Raw genomic sequence first — 5432 nt, forward strand, 5'->3', positions numbered from 1 at the left:
TATCGGCGGCACACTCAGCGCAAGCGGAGCCAATGCCGTTCGCGGCCGAGCGCGCCACGCATGCGCAATGACGCTCCCGCTCGCTATCGGAGCGGAGCGGACCGTGAAAAACGGCCAGCTAAAACTCGCTATTTTGTACCGGAAAGCTTTACCAATGCCTGTGTTTTCGTCGACGCATTTTAGGGGCGAAGCCCCTTAGGGGCTGGGGCTGTTGGCATCTCATGTCGTCGTCGTAACCGTCGTCTCATATAGTGACGGCACTAAAACACCGGGGAAGTCATTTACGCCTCGCGTTAAAACATAACGCGTGCTGAAAAAAATTACTGGTGGCTTTGCTCGGCTATGCCAGGATATACGTAGCGTGAGCTAAGGTTCAGCTGGTTATTCTTAGGTTTCCTGGTTGCCTAGGATTAGCTGGTTATCATGGTTACTGCTGCTACAACAATTTCCAATCCAGTCGCGGCGGCTCCGGCGCGCCAGCTGTGCGCCGTGAGACGGCACTGCTCCTCGCTCATGCGCAGCACGGCTCACCAGGAGCCACGCGAAACTGCTCAACCTCGGCCAGTGTAGCTTACGCTACAAAAAACACCGGTACACTAAGCCTCGCGCTGGAGCGCTTCGTAACGCGTACTAAAAAAAAAAAAAACCGGAACACTCGTTTACGCCTCGCGCACGTGCTTCAAAAACAGACTTTTACACCTGTATACCTGTACCCCTCAACGGTTTCATCTCCGCTGGCAAAAACGCCAAGGCGCCAAGAATACACTTATACACTGCATGCCTCCCTCTCCCCCAGGTTTCCCATTAATGGAGTTGCCGTTTTTTTTTTTCTTCTTTTCTGTCCTTTCGCCCCGTTGAGCGCAGAGAGGCACTGCGTTCGGTGGGACGAATTCAGTTGCGAGTCAGCACTGTGTCTCTTTGTACTCTCTTCCAAGTATCCAGGAATTTTTGCGATTTCTTTTTCATATCACGATGTATTACCAACTCGCCAAAACCTCTATTTTTAAAAAGCGCATGGTTTCTAGTTCTGGATCCACAGACAGCCCTCGCAATAAAAAAAATTACACCATCTTTCCGTGGGGAACCCTGATGAGGATGCGAAGCATCGTGGCGGTTCCGTGTGGTTCCATTGTGTTGCCGTTATGTTGAGTGATCTGGTTTTTACTAGCGCCAGAGGGAATTCCGCGTTCGGGTCCACACCGGTGGCAAAGGCACGCAAGTGCTGTTGTGTTACGGTGAGTAGGCGGTGGTTCTCGAGGCGCCGAAACTCGTCCATCATGTCCTTGTCGATGTTGTCTCTGTGGTAGAATCGGTAGTCTCCGTCAGCTTTGGTGAGGTAAAGGTTGTTGACATTGGTGCACCGGCTGAGAGCAATGTACACGCCCTCCTCTTCGCAGCTTTGTCTTCTCGTTCTTCTTCTTCTTCGGCGGTTCCCCTACGGGAAGATGACGACGGTGGTTGAACGCGAACCTATCTCGTGATGGATTCTTTGGTTGGCCAATCCCTAGGGGCATCCTGCCACAATCAGCATCAGAGGCGCTGCGGACGGGGCTGGTTGAGCTGCAAGGCGCGCGGCGCTTCCCGCCACAGCTTTCCCACGGGAAATTCAGCATCCCCTCTAAAGTTTTCAGTTCGTTGTTTCCGTTGACGTTCAGCTTCGCGTGCCTTCGTTGTATCAGTAGCTTCTTGACGTAGTTTGAATGAGTCAAGGACATAAGGCGCGTTCGTAGCACTTGCTCCTGTCCCGGATTTGTAGCGTAGTGGGAAGAGCACCGCGTACCTCCCGTTGCGGCCAGACAGTCGTGGAATCGAAACCGGGCGCCGCTAACTATTTCTTTTTTTTTATTGTGTAGTAACACGGAGCTGTGGTTGTAAGGAGGAGAGTTGCGCATGCGCAGTTAGCGTGTGGACGGCACCGCCATCAACGACGGAGGACCAGGCGAGCCTAAGAAATGCTCCGCATTTAAAAAATTATGCACAGTATATAGAGGGACCTGAAGTCAAGCGCGTCGAGCATCAACCCTGATGTTACCATTCGCTCATAACCACGTCGGAATTGAACCTTTCCACCGAGAAGCTGGAGTTGCCCTCGCGCGGCGTTGCCAGCGCATTCAATTCGCGTCTTTCTAGTGACAGACCTCGCTGCATCGGAGGAGGAGGAGGAGGCGAATAGCGCTGTGGCCGCAGATGCGGGAACGGCTAGGTCGCGTCGTAGCCGTTGGTTGCGTTTGGTCGGTCGAAAAGGGGTTATGCGTTCGTTGAACTACGCTGGCTAGAATAGTTGTGATCATCTTGTCCGCAGGCTTTCACATCTACCTAAGTGCGTCCTCAGTTGCGACGCCACGCGCGCAGAAACACCGCCGCTTTTTGAAGGCCACACTACTGGGAGCGCACGCGCGAGAGAGAAATTGTCCATTAAACTGAAAATATTTACAAGGTGAAGTTTTGCTCTCGACAGAGGGCACATGTCTCACCGGGGGAGAAAAGAGCATTGAAGAAAAAAAAAAGCAGTGAAAGGGCAATGGAAAATTAAATATAACAGGCTATTAAAAGGCTATGTATTCACACGCAGGTTATAGGCTCCGGACAGCGCCCAGAGGGCGACACGGAGCCCGCGACACCCAGCGCCCCCTTCGGCAGTATGCGCAACACTGGGTCGGTCCCCGCAAGCCGGCACGCTGCTGGCTCGGGGGCGCTCTTCTTTTTGCAGCGCGGACTAAGCATATTAGTCGCCCCCTATGGGCTTAAAACGAAATAAAAGATTGTAAAGTAATCCTGCCACATAGTGCATGTGAATGGAGAAGGATTTATTCGGTTGAACTCGCGTATGAGAAGGCATATAAAGGCCACATAGGCGTGATTCTCAGAAGAGAAACGCTTGTACAGCCTGCCTGCGGGGCAAACCTTTCTCAAGATCAGCGTGTTTCGCTTCAAAAGAAAACGTAATTTATATTGTTGACTCCACAAAAGAGGAGGCTTTGTCTGCAAATATATCAGACGTTGCGCGATGTTTCCGCGCGGGGTATTCCATCCATGTGAGTGCACTTGCATGCAACTGCAGAACTACTAACTGTACCACACGGGAGTTACATATAGGTCTTTGATCCGAATGTGATGCTCCATACATGTACCAGTATGAAATTTACGTTTGTAGGGGCCAGCGAAAGTGCGGACGTATATAAGTGCCCGCTTCGCCGAGAAACATTTGGGCTTCCAGTTGCAGCCCAGTACGTTAGTTGCATATAAGTAAACACGCCCCAAAAAAGAAACTCATCACGAGAAGGCTATCACAAGAAATTCCTTTGGGCAGGGATGAGATGGGGAGGGGTAAGCAGAACATCTAATAGGCGTATCGGAATAAATTACGGAATATTCATATTCGGGTATTTTTTTTTCTCTCCGCGCCAACGGGTTCGGCAGGAGACCTCCGTTAGGAAGGAATAGTAGCGCTTTTATTACCGTCAACACTTTTGCAACAAAAGTCACGGGAGAAAGAATTTAGTTCCCTGAGTACACCCCTCACTGGTCCGGAGTGACCGCAATCACAACGGATGGGATAAATAAAGTTTGTCCTCCTCCTGCTCCTCCCCGAACGCGAAGTTTTTTTTCCTGTGTACATATTGTTCCAACTTTGATTGCGGCACGTCTTAGCTCTATTTTTCTTTGCTTTTCAGTGGCTTAGACAACAATTTCATTGTTTCTTTTGCAAGAAGAGGCGGTGATTTTATGCTATCCAAATGCTCGCGAAACATTTGGGAACATTAACGCCTATAAGTGCCCGCGCCCAATATGTGGTTATATGTATTTAATTCGGCGGTATAAGCACGTGGAATATTAGGTGAAGCAGAGTAGAACCCCTGGGTGATCCAGCTACAATGCTATAACTGTGCTTGGGGGCCCTCTTTGTTACCAAATTCAGAGCGCAATTGACCGCCTATAACCAGCCTACTAACAAGCGGATCGTACACCACGGCAGCATGTAATCCGCTCGCTTAATGTGGGTCTTTCAAGATTCAGTAACCATGCTCGGTATCTGCGAAAAAAGAACAAAGAAGAAGAATCCGCTGGAGAATGCAAAGCCTTGAACACATGCTTCCCAGTTGTGCTACCATACGGCTCGGCAGCGAGGCGACAGCATTTTATCAGTGCCCCGTTTTATTTGGAGGCTTCCCCCGACTGTATAACACTTTGCATGACTTTGTTGCACTATGTAGTACATATACGCGCAAATAACTTTATAACAAACGTTTTTTGCTAAGTTGCGTTCACTGGCGCTGAAGGCGGTCGGCGCGGCGGGACCGACCCAGAGTTGCGCGTGTTTGTCGCGGCTAGCGCTGCGCTCGCGCGGAAAACTTCGCTGTCCGGGACTATTTATATACACACGCACACAAAAAGGTTAACAGGGGATGGGGTCTGGCGATCGACAGTTCATGGGCAGGTGTTGAGGCCCGTCGAGGTACGAGGAGCAACCTGAAGGCCTCTCGTTCCAGCATGAAGGGTCCTCGAGGACGCAGGATGTCCTCTGCAGTACTTGAGGGTAGCCCCAGCCGCCGGTACCCAGACACCAGTTTGTTCGCAGGGCACGTGACCCAATGTCTCGGGGTCGGGGCACTGGGCACAGGTGAGGGTGGCCTTGCGACCCTGCTTGTGGAGGCGTGCTGCAGTGCTGTAGCAGCCTGTGCGGAGCCGGAAAAGGAGGGACCGCTCTGTTTGGGATATCCCACTGGTGGCGGTGCAAACCGGTCCTCGCCCCCTCCAACGGGGAAGCAGGGAAGAACGGGTGTGCGCGCTCGCCGCTCTCCGCGCCGGCCAAGCTCCCCGAGGAGAGCCCTGACCTCGCAGCTCACGTGACCCGGGCGCTGATTGGTTCGCTGAGTTTGGCGCAAGGCGCCCTGCCGCAAGAATGGGCCCAAGACCTATCCTTGCGCGGCAGAGGAATCTTGCTGTGAAAGGGCGTTTGGCGGCGAGCGTTTTTTAGCGCGCGGCGCCGCAAGTAAGGACGTACCACTTTGCGGCGAGCGTTCGCGCGGCGCTGCGCGCGCAAAAAGTTAAACGCGCTCCGCAAAACGCCCTTTCGCGGCAAGATTCCTCTGCCGCGCAAGGATAGGTCTTGGACCCATTCTTGCGGCAGGGCGCTTTGCGCCAAACTCAACGAACCAATCAGCGCCCGCGTCACTTCAGCAGCGAAGTCAGTGCTCTCCTCGGGGGAGAGTTACCAGCGCGCACACCCGTTCTTAGTGTGGCTATGGTCCCTAGAATATGAGCTAGTCTGCCGTCCGCGCGCCTTCTCTATGGGGAGGCGTGTCCGCGCCGCTGATGCACGCACAGCGCTGCGCAGAGGGCGCTGCCAGCAATCGGAGCGCCCGAGCGGCGGGAGCGAGAGCGGCCGCCGGCCGGCCTGTGCTGCGCGCTACTGCCGCTGATAGCGGGCG

The sequence above is a fragment of the Haemaphysalis longicornis genome, unplaced genomic scaffold (assembly GCF_048455015.1).
Source record: "Haemaphysalis longicornis isolate Haplotype H1 unplaced genomic scaffold, Haemaphysalis longicornis Haplotype H1 scaffold_1, whole genome shotgun sequence".
Taxonomy (NCBI): domain Eukaryota; kingdom Metazoa; phylum Arthropoda; class Arachnida; order Ixodida; family Ixodidae; genus Haemaphysalis; species Haemaphysalis longicornis.